The 19,776-nt window shown below is 44.2% G+C and overlaps 1 pseudogene; it reads right to left on the minus strand.

Annotated features, from left to right (window-relative positions):
- Window positions 1–660: 660 nt before the first annotated feature.
- Window positions 661–19,261, minus strand: LOC135543096 (sodium- and chloride-dependent GABA transporter 2-like; annotated as a pseudogene).
- Between the last annotated feature and the right edge of the window lie 515 nt (window positions 19,262–19,776).

Below are 19,776 nucleotides of genomic sequence, written 5' to 3' on the forward strand. Positions count from 1 at the left end.
GCCTCTGACTGGAATGAACTGCAAAAATCGCTGAAGCTGGAGATTCCCATCTCCCTCACTAGCTTTAAGAACCAGCTGTCAGAGCAGCTCACAGAGCACTACACCTGTTCATAGCCCATCTGTATACAGCCCATCTATCTACCTCATTCCCATACTGTATTTATTTATTTAGCTCCTTTTGCACCACAGTATCTCTACTTGCACATCCATCTTTTGCACATCTACCATTCCAGTGTTTAATTGCCATATTGTAATTACTTCATCACCAGGGCATATTTATTGCCTTAACTCCCTTATTTGACCTTATTTGCACTCACTGTATACAGACTTTGTTTTCTTTTTTTCTACTGTATGTTTTGTTCATTCCATGTGTTGTTGTATGTGTCGAACTGCTATGCTTTATCTTGGCCAGGTCCCAGTTGCAAATGAGAACTTGTTCTCAACTAGCCTACCTGGTTAAATAAAGGTGAAAAAAAAAAAAAAAAACATCTGAAAAACATCTGAAAAACATCAGTACTGCCCACTTCACTGTTGCTCCAAGCAGAGGAAACTGCAGTTTTGAAATACATCAAAAAGTGTGAAGAATGATTTGGGACTGTTTGAGTATCTTTTATCTCTCCCTCCCTTTCCCCCCCCCTCATTCACAAAAATACACACAGTCAGGGACATGTCACTAAGCCCAGTAGACGTATCCCAGGCCCAACAGCATACAGGCTGGATTCCATCACAGTTTCAACCACCATCCTGTCTCCATTTACCAGTGAGGACACAAGAGGGGCAGAGGCCTTTCCATCTCCATAAAAACATCCCTTGACCCCCGATTCCGATCTCTCCATTTGGTGCGCAGAAACTGTGAGACCGTATCATTTGGCTAAACCAAGGGTGGTCGTCTCTAGATCACAGCTGAGATTGTCTCCTTGGGTTTCCGGCGGTGAGAGCCAGACAGGGTTCAAAGGTGAGAGAGGTGGTCTGGTGGTCCATGGCCAAATTGGAGTCGAGGGCAAGACGACACAGCCGGCAGAAACGCTACAGGTCAACAGGAGAGATGGACGGGTTGTTAGTCACACACAACATATGCCTTAATGCACTGTACAGTATGTCTTATATGCTTAGTACAGTCTTTTGCACTGAATTACTGGCCAAACTATTCACTATAGCATGATGGGAAGGTACAAGTTATTTTCAAGACACACTAACTAATGTCTTGTGTAATCATAGGTTAAGTCACAGCGGAGATGGAGGTAAGTAAGTGTAGAGCCAGTCCACATAGTGCAGTGTTGGATGGTAGGGGCAAGAGGAACAGTTAATGTGGGAGTCAGGGTTATGGTAGGGCCAAGTGTAGTAGTTGGTTGTTGGTGTAAAAATGTCACTGTGTGACTCACCTGTGTTAGGCTGCAGGGGATGGTGGCCAGGGCGTAAAGTGCACAGGGGGGACAGAGGGATCCAGCACACCAAGGAGAACACAAACGTCACCTGGAGAGAGAGCGAGAAAGACAGTTGCACACACAGATTGCTTGTCTAAATAGGACCCAATGAATTCATCTTGGACCAGTGTATCAGTCTGATCCATTTGTCGGGTAAGAAATGTAAAGAGAAAAGTCACAACAACTAGATTCTGCAAAAAAAGGTAACCGAATAATTCACACAATTACTCACATGTGTACACAGATATACAATTACAGACACAATTGGGATATATAAAGTTCACAGGACTCTTCCCACACACAGGGGTCAAGGGTTAAAGGTCACTCACCGTGCACATGGCTGGCGTCAGGCAGCGCCAGCACAGCTGGAAGAAGGACAGCGGGCAATCATGTGCTTAATGTTGTCATTGAACCTGTCAGGCCCTAAGGAACAGGACGATGGGTCGGGGGTTATTACATGGTTCTGTGGTCAAGGCCTGGTTCTGACCACAACAGTGGTTGAACCATGGTTCTGAATTGTAAGGACCATACAAGGTCAATCTGAAGTCCAGGCACAATCGTAAAGACTAGTAATTGAAAACTAGAAAATGGTCCTAGAAACCCCAAACCACTTAAATCGAAGACAAATATAAGATGGTAGAACCGTAGAACAGGATCTTGTCTAAGGTCCTGAATAGACCACCTTTAAATCTCACGGAAGTAACGACCATAGAGGAACCACTGGAGACCTGACCGCAGTCTAAACAACCATGGACAAATGCCATTTCCACAGCTCTCCATGGGGATGCTCAGAGAGTAGTAAAGCATGGCTACCTCAACTCTCCCAAGTGCATTCGGGGAGTATTTAGACCCCTTCCCCTTTTCAACATTTTGTTACCTTACAGCCTTATTCTAATATTGATTAAATTCACTTTTTTCCTCATCAATCTACACACAATACACCATAATGACAAAGCGAAAACAGGTTTTTAGAAATGTTTGTACATTTACATAAGTATTCAGACCGTTTGCTATGAGACTCGAAATTGAGCTCAGGCGCATCCTGTTTCTATTGATCATCCTTCAGATGTTTCTTCAACTTGATTGGAGTCCACCTGTGGTAAATTCAATTGATTGGACATGACTTGGAACGGCACACACCTGTCTATATAAGTTCCCACAGTTGACAGTGCATGTCAGAGCAAAAACCAAGCCATGAGTTTGATGGAATTGTCCGTTGAGCTCAGAGATAGGATTGTGTCAAGGCACAGATCTGGGGAAGGGTACCAAAAATGTCTGCAGCATTGAAGTTCCCCATGAACACAGTCGACTCCATCATTCTGAAATGGAAGAAGTTTGGAACCAGCAAGACTCTTCCTAGTGTCACATCCTGACCTTAGATATCTCTGTTTTCTATATATTTTGGTTAGGTCAGGGTGTGACTAGGGTGGGTACTCTACGTTTTTGTATGTCTAGGGTTTTTGTATGTCTAGGGTTTTTGTATGTCTAAGGGTTTTGTATGTCTATGTTGGCCTGATATGGTTCCCAATCAGAGACAGCTGTTTATTGTTGTGTCTTATTGGAGATCATATTTAGGCAGGCCTTTTCCCACTTTCTGGTGTGGGATCTTGTCTATGTGTAGTTGCCTGTCAGCACTATATTGTATAGCTTCACTTTTTGTTTGTTATTTTGTTAGTTTGTTCGGTGTTCATTCTTTTAATAAAGAGAATGTACGCATACCATGCTGCGCCTTGGTCTCCTTCATATAATGAACGTGACACCAAGAGTTGGCCGCCTGGCTAAACTGAACAATCGTGGGAGAAGGGCCTTGGTCAGGGAGTTAACCAAGAACCCGATGATCACTCTGACAGAGCTCCAGAGTTTGTCTGTGGAGATGGGAGATCCTTCCAGAAAGACAACCATCTCCGCAGCACTCCTCATTGAAAGGCACATGACAGCTCGCCTGGAGTTTACCAAAAGGCACGTAAAGGACTCTCAGACCATGAGAAACAAGATTCTCTGGTCTGATGAAACAAAGATTGCATCACTTCTGGAAGAAACCTGGCAACATCAATACGGTGAAGCATGGTGGTGGCAGCATCATGCCGTGAGGATGTTTTTAGCTGCAGGGACTGGAAGACTAGTCAGGATCGAGGGAAAGATGAATGGAGCAAAGTAAAGAGAGATCCTTGATGAAAACCTGCTCCAGAATGCTCAGTACCTCAGACTGGGGCAAATGTTCACCTTCCAACAGGACAACGACCCTATGCACACAGCCAAGGCAACTCAGGAGTGGCATCGGGACAAGTCCCTGAATGTCATTGAATGGCCCAGCAAGAGCCCGGACTTGAACGCCATCCAACATTTCTTGACCGGGCTTCTGAGTGGCGCAGCGATTTAAGGCACTGCATCTCAGCGCTAGTGGCGTCACTACAGACCCTGGTTCAGTCCTGGACTGTATCACATCCGGCCGTGATTGGGAGTCCCTCAGGGCAGCGCATAATTGGCCCAGCATCGTTAGGGTTTGGCTGGGGTAGGCTGTTATTGTAAATCAGAATTTGATCTTAACTGACTTGCCAACTTAAATAAAGGTTAAATAAAAAATGTAAAAAAGACCTGAAAATAGCTGTGCAGCGACGCTCCACATCCAACCTGACAGAGCTTGAGAGGATCTGCAGAGAAGAATGGGAGACAATCCCCAAATACAGGTATGCCAAACTTGTCACTTCATATCCAAGAAGACTCAAGGCTGTAATCCCTGCCAAAGATGCTTCAACAAAGTACTGAGTAAATGGTCTGAATACTTACGTAAATGTTACATTTCAGTTTAAAATATTTTATACATTAGCAAAATGTTAGAAAAACATGTTTTTGCTTCGTCACTATGTGGTATTGTGTGGAGATGGATTTTTAAAATATATTAGAATGAGGCTGTAACGTAACAAAATGTGGAAATAGTGAGTCTATTATAGGAGTCTGAATACTTTAGGAATGCACTGTAGGCACACATGTATGAAGCTAAACTCACACACACACACACACACACACACACACACACACACACACACACACACACACACACACACACACACACACACACACACACACACACACACACACACACACACACACACACACACACACACACACACACACACACACACACACACACACAGTTCCCACTGCTTAAGAATTCACCAGAGCAGAGAGACAGCTCCAGTCCCCATCATCATTCCTATCTACAGCCCATGTCTCTACCTCCTGGCAAGGGCTCTTATCGTAAAACAACAATCGTCTCTTATACTCTCAACTTACATGGAAACAAATTAAAGTAGAACACCCAAAATCCCTCTGCAGTTCCACTGCAGATTTTCACCCTGGCTTTTCTGTGTCTGAGCCTGTCTATGTTAGAGACTTAGTGTTAGCATTTGAGACAGATCTATGCCTAGGCTTTTCTGTGTCTGGAGCTTTTGGGATGTTAGCGTTAGAATGTTAGCGTTCAAAGAAGATTTATGCTCAGCTTTTTCTTTCACCTGAGTTTTTCCTGTGTTAGCGACTTAGAGTTAGCATGTTATCATCCAAGGGAGATTCATGCCTGAGCTTTTCTTTGTCTATGCTTTTTGCGTGTTAGTATCTGAGGCAGCTACTGTGGGCTCCCCAGGGCCCCATGGCTGAGACTGTGTGGCGCAACGTTCAGCGGGAAGATTTAGGGGCTGGGGAGACAGTGACTCAGTAATAGGGCTGGCGCTGGCTCTGTCTCCACTACACTACAGCTCATACTGAATGTCTGCAGCCCGCAATAGACTACTCCAGATTCATATACTGTTGACCTGAGTAGGAATGCGGAAGGTAAGGGTAGAGGACATACATGATTTGTGCATAGTTAAACACCACTGTTAGCTTACTTTGTGTGTATTTGCACAATTGAGAGAGAAAGCCAAAGCGAGATCTATAGATAAAAGAAAGAAAGAAAGTACTGTGTTTCGAGGCACACGTCAGAGGGTGTGTGTTCATTACAGGTGTACAGTGTTAAGTCTACATTAGGGTGAAAGATGTTGTGTTAAGGTTGTGATAAGGTATTTAATTGTGCACAACCTCTGGACTCACTGTAAACCCAGCCCACGGCCACCGACTGGAAGATGGACAGGAGCAGCAGACTGGCCCCACTGCAGGAGTAGTGGTCATAGATCTGAAACACATAGAGACCACCCTATCCAAAGAGATTGAGAGAACATTACATCACAGATGTGTCACCACATCATAGATCTATACAATTGAAAAGTTAGAGGGAGATAATTTAATTGGGAGAAGACATTTGGATAATGTACTAAATGTACATTTACATACATTTAAGTCATTTGGCAGACGCTCTTATCCAGAGCGACTTACAAATTGGTGAATTCACCTTATGACATGTAACACAGTGTCTAGCGGTAAGTGGATATGTCAACTAGTCAGACATTAGTTCAAATAGACAAACAAACAACCAATCATGTAGACAGGCAAGCAGACTGACAGACAGTTAGCTAGCCAGCCAGCCACCCAGACAGCCAGCCAGTCAGCCACCCAGCTAGCAATGTAGCCAGTCACGTAGACAGCTCCCCAAGCTAACCAGCCAGTTATGTGGCCAGTAAAACAGACAACCAACCATTCACCTAGCCTGACGACTCACACTAACTGACTCTGCTGCTCGGTCATTCGCTGCTCGGGCGTTTTACAAAACAAAGTAATCAGCGATTGGATCGTCTCTAATCAATCGAAGTATCAAAACCAAAGACACATTTTCAAACCGCCGCTTTACCCACGTGTACTCTGGCTGTGGTCCAACCCATCTGTTTCTTGACCAATCAGATGGCCCTGAATGTGTTTGCATTCGGTGAAGGGTTGAGGAGGTACTCAGATTCAGACTTCCAAAGAAGAAACTCGAGAGAAACACACACAGTCAGACAAACAGAGGCATACATCACAGAGTCAGACACATATAGAAAGTATTCACACCCGTTGACTTTTTCCACATTTTGTTCTGTTACAAAGTGGGATTAAAATGGATATAATTGTACTTTTTGTCAAAAAAAATACTCTGTAATGTCAATGTGGGAGAATTTAAAAAACATTTATTAAACTTTCCTAACAAATTAAGAGAAGAAACTAACGTCCAAGGGCATGGGTTAGCTCTTGGATGGAGTAAGGAGTCTGGGTAGTCAGGCAATCATCTACTCACACATCCATTCAACCAGACGCACCGGGGTGACCAGGACCAGGCCAACCCAGGAAGCAGACGACACACACCATCAGCAGCAGCAGCTCTCGTCGATAAACTTGCTGGATCACCGTAGGGTAGAGGTCAGTCACATAGGTCGCCAGGGCCTCCAGGCTCACAAACTGGACAGGGGGTGGAAAGGGGGAGGGGAACGGGGTTCGTGCACACACACACACACACACACACACACACACACACACACACACACACACACACACACACACACACACACACACACACACACACACACACACACACACACACACACACACACACACACACACACACACACACACACCTGTGTGTCCAGCCCCAGCATGATGATCATGAGGAAGAACCACACAGCCCACAGCTGAGGGAGAAGCATCATGGTTACAGCCTGAGGGTATGCTATAAAGGCCAGCTCAGGGCCTGGAGAGAAACACACAGTCAGACAAACAGAGCCATACAACACATATAGAAAGTATTCACACCACTTGACTTTTTCCACATTTTGATCTGTTCCAAAGTGGGATCAAAATGGATATAACTGTACTTTCTGCCACAAAAATACTCTGTAATGTCAAAGTGGAAGAATAAAAAATAAATAAAACACGAATATATCTTGACTATATAAGTATTCACACCCCTGAGCCAATACATGTTAGAAACACCTTTGGCAACGATTACAGCTGTGAGTCTATTGGGGTAGGTCTCTAAGAGCTTTGCACACCTGGATTGTACAATATTTGCCCATTATTCTTTTGAAAATTCTTCAAGCTCTGTCAAGTTTGTGGCTAAATAGCCACTTTCAAGTCTTGCAAAATATTTTTAAGACGATTTAAGTCAAAACTGTAACTCGGCCATTCAGGAACATTCAATGTCGTCTTGGTAGAAACTCCATTGATGATTTGGTCTTGTGATTTAGGTTATTCTCCTGCTGAAATGTGAATTAATCTCCCAGTGTTGTTGGAAAGCAGACAAAAGGTTTTCCTATAGGACTTTGCCTGTGCTTAGTTGTACTCCGTTTCTTTTTATCCTAAAAAAACTCCTTAGTCCTCGCCCATAACATGCATACCCATAACATGATGCAGCCACCACCGTGCTTGAAAATTTGAAGAGTGGTACTCAGTGATGTGTTGTGTTGGATTTGCCCCAAACATAATGCTTTGTATTCAGGTCAAAAAGTTAATTTCTTCAACTTTGCAAACTTTTTGATGTAAACACCTTCTTTTAACTGTGAAGGGTTAATGCCACACGGTCAAGGTTAGGCTTGCGCAGACGCAACATTTTTTGCAGTATTACTTAAGTGCCTTTTATTCAGGATGCATGCTTTGGAATATTTGTTATTCTGTACAAGCTTCCTTTTTCCACACTGACATTTAGTTTAGGATTGTAGGAAAACTACAATGTTGTTGATCCATCCCCAATTCTCATATCACAACTAGGGCTGTTGCGGTGACCGTATTATCGCCCCACCGGCAGTCGAGTCATAAAGGCAGTGAAATTCCATATGACCATTTAGTCACAGTTATTACGCTTCTATAAAATACTATACTATTGACTGTGTTTATTGATACACCATCCAAAGTGTAATGAATAACTTCTCCATGCTCAAATGGCCTCATTGCCTGCATCCGCTACGGATCCGCAGTCAAACGACCACCCCTCATCACTGTCAAACGCTCCCTAAAACACTTCTGTGAGCAGGCCTTTCTAATCGACCTGGCCCGGGTATCCTGGAAGGACATTGACCTCATCCCGTCAGTTGAGGATGCCTGGTCATTCTTTAAAAATAACTTCCTCACCATTTTAGATAAGCATGCTCCGTTCAAAAAATGCAGAACTAAGAACAGATATAGCCCTTGGTTCACTCCAGACCTGACTGCCCTCGACCAGCACAAAAACATCCTGTGGCGGACTGCAATATCATCGAATATTTCTAAGTCGCTCTCCAATTTGTAAGTCGCTCTGGATAAGAGCGTCTGCTAAATGACTTAAATGTAAATGTAAATGAATAGTCCCCACGATATGCAACTGTTCAGGGAAGTCAGGAACCAATACACGCAGGCAGTCAGGAAAGCAAAGGCCAGCTTCATCAGGCAGAAATTTGCATCCTGTAGCTCTAACTCAAAAAAGTTCTGGGACACTGTGAAATCCATGGAGAACAAGAGCACCTCCTCCCAGCTGCCCACTGCACTGAGGCTCGGTAACACGGTCACCACCGATAAATCCATGATTATTGAAAACTTCAACAAGCATTTCTCAACGGCTGGCCATGCCTTCCTCCTGGCTAATCCAACCTCGGCCAACAGCTCCGCCCCCCCCCCGCAGCTACTCGCCCAAGCTTCTCCAGGTTCTCCTTTACCCAAATCCAGATAGCAAATGTTCTGAAAGACCTGCAAAACCTGGACCCGGCTTGACAATCTGGACCCTCTATTTCTGAAACTATCCGCCGCCATTGTCGCAACCCCTATTACCAGCCTGTTCAACCTCTCTTTCATATCGTCTGAGATCCCCAAGGATTGGAAAGCTGCCGCAGTCATCCCCCTCTTCAAAGGGGGAGACACCCTGGACCCAAACTGTTACAGACCTATATCCATCCTGCCCTGCCTTTCTAAGGTCTTCGAAAGCCAAGTCAACAAACAGGTCACTGACCATCTCGAATCCCACCGTACCTTCTCCGCTGTGCAATCTGGTTTCCGAGCCGGTCACGGGTGCACCTCAGCCACACTCAAGGTACTAAACGATATCATAACCGCCATCGATAAAAGACAATACTGTGCAGCCGACTTCATCGACCTTGCCAAGGCTTTCGACTCTGTCAATCACCATATTCTTATTGGCAGACTCAGTAGCCTCGGTTTTTCTGATGACTGCCTTGCCTGGTTCACCAACTACTTTGCAGACAGAGCTCAGTGTGTCAAATAGGAGGGCATGCTGTCCGGTCCTCTGGCAGTCTCTATGGGGGTGCCACAGGGTTCAATTCTCGGGCTGACTCTTTTCTCTGTATATATCAATGATGTTGCGCTTGCTGCGGGCGATTCCCTGATCCACCTCTACGCAGACGACACCATTCTGTATACTTCCGGCCCGTCCTTGGACACTGCTATATCTAACCTCCAAACGAGCTTCAATGCCATACAACACTCCTTCCGTGGCCTCCAACTGCTAAACGCTAGTAAAACCAAATGCATGCTTTTCAACCGTTCGCTGCCTGCACCCGCACACCCGACCTAGCATCACCGCCCTGGATGGTTCCGACCTAGAATATGTGGACATCTATAAGTACCTAGGTGTCTGGCTAGACTGTAAACTCTCCTTCCAGACTCATATCAAACATCTCCAATCTAAAATCAAATCTAGAGTCGGCTTTCTATTCCGCAACAAAGCCTCCACTCACGCCGCCAAACTTACCCTAGTAAAACTGACTATCCTACCGATCCTCGACTTCGGCGATGTCATCTACAAAATAGCTTCCAACACTTTCAACACTCAGCAAACTGGATGCAGTCTATCACAGTGCCATCCGTTTTGTTACTAAAGCACCTTATACCACCCACCACTGCGACCAGTATGCTCTAGTCAGCTGGCCCTCGCTACATATTCGTCGCCAGACCCACTGGTTCCAGGTCATCTACAAGTCCATGCTAGGTAAAGCTCTGCCTTATCTCAGTTCACTGGTCACGATGGCAACACCCACCCGTAGCACGCGCTCCAGCAGGTGTATCTCACTGATCATCCCTAAAGCCAACACCTCATTTGGCTGCCTTTCGTTCCAGTTCTCTGCTGCCTGTGACTGGAACGAATTGCAAAAATCGCTGAAGTTGGAGACTTTTATCTCCCTCACCAACTTCAAACATCTGCTATGTGAGCAGCTAACCGATCGGTGCAGCTGTACATAGTCTATCGGTAAAATAGCCCACCAAATTTTACCTACCTCTTCCCCATACTGTTTATATTTATTTACTTTTCTGCTCTTTTGCACACCAATATCTACCTGTACATGACCATCTGATCATTTATCACTCCAGTGTTAATCTGCAAAATTGTAATTATTTGTCTACCTCCTCATGCCTTTTGCACACAATATATATAGACTCTCTTTTTTTTCTACTGTGTTATTGACTTGTTAATTGTTTACTCCATGTGTAACTCTGTGTTGTTGTCTGTTCACACTGCTATACTTTATCTTGGCCAGGTCGCAGTTGCAAATGAGAACTTGTTCTCAACTAGCCTACCTGGTTAAATAAAGGTGAAAAAAAAGAGATATTCAGCATTTGCTTTTTTCCCTTCACATCTACCAATCGGTGCCTTTCTTTGCAAGGCATTGGAAAACCTCCCTGTTCTTTACGGTTGAATCTGTGCTTGAAATTCATTACTCGATTGAGGGACCTTACACATAATTGTATGTGTGGGGTACAGAGATGGGGCAGTCATTAAAAATCATGTTAACCAGTATTATTCAACACAGAATGAGTCCATGCAACTTATTATGTGATTCGTGAAGCACATTTTTACTCCTGAACTAACTTAAGCATGGCATAACAAAAGGGTTGATTACTTATTGACTCAAGATATCTCATCTTTTAATTTTTAATGAATTTGTAAAAAATGTAAAAATCAAAATTCAACTTACATTATGGGTTATTTTGTGTAAATCAGTGACAAAAATCTGAATTGAATCCATTTTAAATTCAGGCTATAACAACAAAATGTGGAAAAAGTAGAGGTGTGAATATTTTCTGAAGCCGCTATCTATACAACTGCACATGTTACACACAGTCAGGCGACATTGACTATTTAAACGCTTCTGTATTTGTGTCCAACACATATATTGGCATAGAAAACAACTACAGAGGCAGCCCCATTTGGAACAAAGGCAGGGAGTACCTTCAAAAGCAAAAGTTCTACAGATAAATTTGCCAAGTCATGAGATGAAAATTGTAAGGTGAAATTAATCCTTTAGTTTATTTGTCTTGGTGAGCTAAACTGATGAAATTACTACCACTTTGTGTGTATTTGGTTTCTAATACTCAGCAAAAAAAGAAACGTCCTCTCACTGTCAACTGCGTTTATTTTCAGCAAACTTAACATGTGTAAATATTTGTATGAAGATAACAAGATTCAACAACTGAGACATAAACTGAACAAGACATGTGACCACAGACATGTGACTAACAGGGACTAGCAAGGAAGAAGCCACTGCTCTGAAACCGACATATAAAAGCCAGACTACGGTTTGCAACTGCACATGGGGACAAAGATCATACTTTTTGGAGAAATGTCCTCTGGTTTGATGAAACAGAAATGGAACTGTTTGGCCATAATGACCATTGTTATGCTTGGAGGGAAAAGGGGGGGGCTTGCAACCCAACCGTGAAGCTCGGGATGGCACCATCATGTTGTGGGGTTGCTGCAGGAGAGACTGGTGCACTTCACAAAACAGATGGCACCATGAGGTAGGAAACGTATTGGGATATATTGAAGCAACATCTCAAGACATCAGTCAGGAAGTTAAAGCTTGGTTGCAAATGGATTTTCTAAATTGACAATGACCCCAAGCATACTTCCAAAGTTGTGGCAAAATGGCTTAAGGACAACAAAGTCAAGGTATTGGAGTGGCCATCACAAAGCCCTGACCTCAATCCTATAGAACATTTGTGGGCAGAGCTGAAAAAGCGTGTGCAAGCAAGGCCTGATTTAGTTACACCAGCTCTGTCAGGAGGAATGGGCCAAAATTCACCCAAATCATTGTGGGAAGCTTGTGGAAACCTGAAAGGTTTGACTCAAGTTAAACCATTTAAAAGGCAATGCTACCAAATACTAATTGAGTGTATGTAAACTTCTGACCCACTGGGAATGTGATGGAATAAATAACATTTGAAATAAATCATTCTCTCTACTATTATTCTGACATTTCACATTCTTAAAATAAAGTGGTGATCCTAACTGACCTAAGACAGGGAATTTTTACTTGGATTAATTAAATGTCAGGAATGGTGAAAAACAGAGTTTGAATGTATTTGGCTAATGTGTATGTAAACCTCAACTGTAGGTACATAGGCTCCTGTAGGTCAAATACCTTCAAATACTTGGACCGGATTATTGAGCTGCACTTGATTTAGTTTTTCCGGTACAGCAGAACCATTGGAATAGTTGCAAAAATGCAAATTCCAACCTAATCAACCACACCTCCAATGCTTTCAAGTATTTGACATGTGTGGACCTATTTGACATTACCTCTTTGAAAATAAGATAACCCATCAAGATCCCCAACTTCCAGTATGGTTCCAGCAACTATTTTGGATGCATAACCAGGCCAGCCAAGTACCGTTTGGCTCAGTTTGACTCTGTAGTTTGAAAAGGGTATCAGTGCATGGTGTACCTGTGTTCCAGGTGTTGTTGCAGTAAGCCCAGGGCAGCTCTGACTGGAAACTGTGGCCCAGGTAGAAGAGTGTCCAGTACACACACCCATGGAGGATCATCACCTGACTGGCAAAGCCCAGACCTGTGGAAACACATTCCAAATACTTTATTTAAATCTACAAATCACATTCCAGGTCCAGGTCTCTCTTGAAACTAACCTGGTTAAATAAAGGTTAAACACATAAATAAAACATCACCTTCAAGGTTTTAAACATTTCAAAAGTCACATGGACACTCATGGATACAAAAGTACCAAAAGTGTCAAAAAGTGTCAGAACTTTACTGCATTAATAACGTCAGTTACACACCCACTAAGACACAACACACACACGCACGTGAGCGCTTGCACACACACTCAGGCACACAGGCACATAGACAAAACACACACACCCACACACTCAAACAGAGGCAGAGGCACACAGACAACACAGACGTAGTCACAGGAAAAAAATACTGATACATTCTCAGGGATACACCGTTATAATTCAAGTAGAGCAGTTAGTGTGCATTTGCGGTGCTATTTCGTGAACATTGCACAGCTTGGCTTTTAACCAATCACATTGAGTGGTCGTTACTAACCGTTTTATAAAACACGAGGCAGACCCACCCACACACAAACTTTAACTCCCATGTAAATCATGGATTAACAATGGTAAAGAAAATGTGCACATACATTTGAGTTACATGCCTGCATAGCTTTCAAGATAGGATTTCACCCTTAAAACTTAGGGCACACTAAAGAGCATGCACACATGCACAGCCATAGACACACACACACATCTAAAAATCTACTAATAGCTAGTACTAGATGTACCAAATCACAGATGTAGCAGCAGCAGAAGTGCTTGTCCATCTGCTAACACTTGGCTCTGTTGGCCATCACACAACTCGCTGTAAACACTCCACGCCTGCTGTCTTATCTGGACTCTGTGTGTGTCTGAACGAGCGTATATAGCGCATTTGGAAAGTATTCAGACCCCTTGACTCTTTCCACATTTTGTTACGTTACAGCCTTATTCTAAAATTGGATCAACTGATTTTCCCCCCTCATTAATCTACAAACAATACCCCAATACAGGTTTTTTGAAACATTTGCAAATGTATATATTTTTAAATATCACATTTACGTATGCATTTAGACCTTTTACTCAGTACTTTGAAGCACTTTTGGCAGTGACTACAGCCTAGAGTATTCTTGGGTATGACGCTACAAGCTTGGCATACCTGTATTTGGAGAGTTTCTCCCATTCTTCTCTGCAGATCCTCTCAAGCTCTGTCAGGTTGGATAGAGAGCATCACTGCACAGCTTTTTTCATGTCTCTTCTGAGATGTTTGATCGGGTTCAGTCTGGGCTTGGCTGGGCCACTCAAGGACATTCTGAGACTTGTCCCGAAGCCACTACTGCGTTGTCTTGGCTGTGTGCTTAGGGTCATTGTCCTGTTGGAAGGTGAAACTTCACCCCAGTCTGAGGTCCTGTGCGCTCTGGAGCCGGTTTTCATCAAGGATCTCTCTGTACTTTGCTCTGTTCATCTTTCCCTCGATCCTGACTCGTCTCCCAGTCCCTGCTGCTGATAAATATCCCCACGGCATAATGCTGCCACCACAATGCTTCACAGTATGGATGGTGCCAGGTTTCCTATAGATGTGACGCTTGGCATTCAGCCAGAGAATGTTGTTTCTCATTGTCTGAATGTCATTTAGGTGCCTTTTGGCAAACTCCAAGCGGGCTGTCATGTGCATTTTACTGTGGAGTGGCTTCTGCAAGATGGCACCGACAGATGAGGCTGAAGAAATTTGGCTTGTTAACCCAAATCACTGACTAAATTTTACAGATCCACAATTGAGAGCATCCTGTTGGATCGAGAGCATCCTCTTCAAGATTGTTTCGATCACACGGACTGGGATATGTTCAGGTCAGCCTCAGAGAAAAACATCAACCTATACGCTGACTCGGTGAGTGAATTTATAGGGAAGTGCATTGGAGATGTTATACCCACTGTGACTATTAAAACCTACCCTAACATTAGCACAAAACTGAAAGCGCGAACCACTGCATTTAACCATAGAAAGAGGTCTGGGAATATGGCTGAATATAAACATTGAAGTTATTCCCTCCGCAAGGCAATCAAACAAGCCAAGTGCCGGTACAGGGACAAGGTGGAGTCGCAATTAAATGGCTCAGACACGAGATGTATGTGGCAGGGTCTACAGGAAATCACAGACTACAGTACAAAAAGAAAACCAACCACGTCACGGACACCGACGTCATGCTTCCAGACCAACTAAACACCTTCTTTGCCCGCTTTGAGGATAATACAGTGCCACCGTCGCAGCCCGCTAACAAGAACTGCGACCCCCCTCTTCTTCTCCATGGCCGACGTGAGTAAAACATTTAAACGTGTTAAACCTCGCAAAGCTGCTGGCCCAGACGGCATCCCTAGCTGCATCCTTAGAGCAAGCCAGCTGGCTGGTATGTTTACGGACATATTCAATCGCTCCCTATCCCAGTCTGCTGTCCCCACATGCTTCAAGATGGCCACCATTGTTCCTGTACCCAAGAAGGCAAAGATAACTGAACTAAATGACGACCGCCCCGTAGCACACACTTCTGTCATCATGAAGTGCTTGAGAGACTAGTCAAGGATTATATCACCTCCACCTTACCGGCCACCCTAGACCCACTTCAGTTTGCATACCGCCCTAACAGGTACACAGATGATGCAATCGCCGTCACACTGCACAGTGCCCTATCCTATCAGGACAAGAGGAATACCTATGTAAGATTGTCAATGTTCATTGACAACAACTCAGCATTCCACACCACATATTACCCTCCAAGCTCATCATCAAGCTGGAGGCCCTGGGCCTCAACCCCACCCTCTGTAATTGGGGACTTTCTGACGGGCCGCCCCCAGGTGGTGAACACTGGGGTGGTCAACACAGGGGTCCCACAAGTGTGCGTGCTCAGCCCCCTCCTATACTCCCTGTTCACCCACGACTGAGTGGCAATGCATGCCTCAACTCAATCATCAAGTTTGCAGACAACACAACAGTAGTGGGCTTGATTACCAACAATGACGAGACAGTCTACGGGGAGGAGGTGAGGGCACTCGGAGTGTGTTGTCAGGAAAACAACCTCTCACTCAACATCAACAAAACAAAGGAGATGATCGCGGACTTCAGGAAACAGCAGAGGGAGCAACGCCCTATCCACATCAAAGGGACAGCATTGGAGAAAGTTCCACGGCATATACATCAACAACAAAATAAAATAGTCCACCCACACAAAGAGTGTGGTTGAAGAAGACTCAACAGCGCCTCTTCAACCTCAGGAGGCTGAAAAAATGTGGCTTATCATCCAAAACCCTGACTAAATTTGGCAGAGCCACAATTGAGAGCACCCTGTTGGGCTGTATCACAGCCTGGTATGGCAACTGCTCCTCCCTCAACCGCAAGGCTCTCCAGAGGGTGTTGCGGTCTGCACAAAGCACCACCGGGGGCAAACTACCTGCCCTCCATGACACCTATAGCACCCTGATGTCACAGGAAGGCAAAAAATGACATCAAAGAAAACAACCACCCGAGCCACTGCCTGTTCACACCGCTACCATCCAGAAGGTGAGGTCAGTACAGGTGCATCAAATCTGGGACCTAGAGACTGAAGAACAGCTTCTATCTCAAGGCCATCAGACTGCTAAACAGCAATCACTAACTCAGAGAGGCTGCTGCCTACATGGAGACCCAATCACTGGCAACTTTAACAAATGGATCACTAGTCACTTTAAACAATGTCACTTTAAATAATGCCACTTTAATAATGTTTACATATCTTACATTACTCATATCATATGCATATACTGTATTTTATATAATCTATTGCACCTTGCCTATACCGCTTGGCCATCGCTCATCCATATATTTATATTTACATATTCTCATTCACCCCTTTTAGATTTGTGTGTATTAGGTAGTTGTTGGGGAACTGTTAGATTACTTGTTAGATATTACTGCACCGTTGGAACCAGAAGCACAAGCATTTCGCTACACTCACATTAACATCTGCTAATCATGTGTATGTGACAAATAACATTTGATTTGATTTGTCTGGCCACTCTACCATAAAGGCCTGATTGGTGGAGTGCTGCAGAGATGGTTGTCCTTCTGGAAGGTTCTCTCATTTTCACAGAGGATCTCTGGAGCTCTGTCAGAGTGATCATCTGGTTCTTGGTCACCTCTCTGACCAAGGCCCTTCTCCCCCGATTGCTCACTTTGGCCGGACAGTCAGCTCTAGAAAGTCTTCCATTTGAGAATGATGGAGGCCAATGTGTTCTTGGGGACCTTCAATGCTGCAGAAATGTTTTGGTAACCTTCCCCAGATCTGTCCTTGACACAATCCTGTCTCAGAGCTCTATGGACAATTTATTCGACCTCATGGCTTAGTCTTTGCTCTGACAAGCACTTCCAATTGTGGGACCTTATATAGACAAGTGTGTGCCTTTACAAATCATGTCCATTCAAATGTACCAATCAAGTTGTAGAAACATCTCAATGGAAACAGGATGCACCTGAGCTCAATTTCGAGTCTCATAGCAAAGGGTCTGAATACTTATGTAAATAAAGTATTATTATTTTTTATTTTGTTAATTAAATTTGCATTGTCATTATGAGGTATTGTGTTAGATTGATGAGGATTTGTATTTTTTTAATCCATTTTAGAATAAGCCTGTAACATAAGAAAATGTGGAAAAAGGGAAGGGGTCTGAATACTTTCCGAAAGAACTGTACGTGTGTGTGTGTGTGTGTGTGTGTGTGTACGAATATGTAAATGTGTCTGTGCTGCTGTTGGCCATATGGACAGAGAATAGCAGCTGTCCGGAGAGGGGGGAGAGGAGGAGGAAGAGGCATGTTTATGTGAAAGCTATCCAGAGGCAGAGAGTTCTAACACCAGCTTGTTTACAAGACAGACAACGTTTACAACTTGTCAACCAGGTGGCTTTGCTAAGAAGCTACAGTCATCGAACTGGCTGCACCTGTAGAAAGTACCACACCCGGGTTGTGTTCAGCAGGCACGAAGCAGAGCTGGCGTACCAGTCTATTTGAGCCATCATGCCACTCATTGTCATGCCAAACAAGGAGTGGCAAGGCGTGGTATGATGGCACAAACAGACTGGTACGCAGGTTATGAAATTGGACAGAACGGCACAAAACAGAGAAAACAGAGAGCCAATATCTGAACTTAAGAGATGCGTGTTTTTGTTTTACGTTGTAAAATGTTTCACTACGGTGTTCCCTCATGAACATGTCCCAGGTTGAACAGTTTAGACCAGTGTTAGTCACTAATATTTCAGAGGGAATCACTTTTGGAGAATGAGGGTTGGAAGGGGGTCACAAACTCAAATTGAATTTATTGTAATGTTTAGGAAAACATCAGGGATGATCGTCAAAAAATCTTATGTCTGGTCGTTTATGCAGAATCAATTAATTTCCAGTTAACCTGTGCAGATTCATCGCTCTCCCTTCTAAAAAGTCCTGCACAGCTTGTGTCTTAGATGGAAACAGAAGACACATACTTATTCCTGAAAGTCTTAGCTTTCAGGGATGGTAATAGCTCCAACCACTGAAGATCTAGAGCTAAATTTGTAGGAAGAAAACAATTTCAAGATGCGCCAGAGGTGCTAGAAACCGCCACTGATACCACTCCGCCACTGATACCACTCCGCCACTGATACCACTCCGCCACTGATACCACTCCGCCACTGATACCACGGCTCTATGAACTAAGCGCTGTATTCAGCTGACTGAGGAAAACACATTCTTTCAGATTATTGCCACAAATTAAGTCGACGAGAGACTAATGTGTCTCGCGAGACATGCAATGACTTGGTTTAGACAACGCGTGAGATGTTATTCTTACAGTGGTTGACCCTAGGGTTATTTTACGGCGCAAACCTTCTGTATTGTTCCTTTGATGTTATGATTAACATCTGACATCCGTGGTAGCGTCTTTCCTTCAAACTTAGTCTCTCACCTCCTCCATTCTTGTAGCACAGGTAGGGGGTGATCTCCACACGTTGCCCAGGCCTAAGATCTGTCCCGCCACAGCCAGCAGGAACTCTGCTTTACAGGCCCACTGGACCCTGGCCTGCAGGCCTTCCACTTTCCCGGTCTCCAGCCCCTTCTTGCTCTTCATGTGCAAGCCACTGTTCAGCAACACACCACCCTGCTCCGAAGCAGGCTGGGTCGACATGACAGATCCGGTAGAGATACACACATCCCTACAGAAAGAGAGGGGATGGATGAGAATAAGGCAGCCATATGGGAAAAATATCAATTAGGCAAGAGTGAGTGAGTGAGAGAGTGAGTGATTGAGAGTGAGAGTGAGAGAGTGTGAGAGAGAGAGATGCAAGCAGGGAGCTTGCATCTCTGTAACAGCAAAGATGAATGACAACTGAGGAGCCATTAGGGGGAAAAACAAAGGAAAAATACAAATCTAGCTACAGAATGGGAGAGAGCGAGAGAAAGAGGGTTTATATGACTGCTTACATATCTGCAGCCAGCGATGGAGTAACCAACTACCTTAATTGGGTGCTTCCCTGACAGTTGGCTTGCCTGCGTAACTTATCTGTACCGCCCTTCTCAGGGCCAGCCCTGTGTGGGGTGTGTGTCTGCCATCTGACTTCCTCAGGCTACACAAGGTCTATGTTT

Source organism: Oncorhynchus masou, chromosome 7, assembly GCF_036934945.1.
Source record: "Oncorhynchus masou masou isolate Uvic2021 chromosome 7, UVic_Omas_1.1, whole genome shotgun sequence".
Taxonomy (NCBI): Eukaryota; Metazoa; Chordata; class Actinopteri; order Salmoniformes; family Salmonidae; genus Oncorhynchus; species Oncorhynchus masou.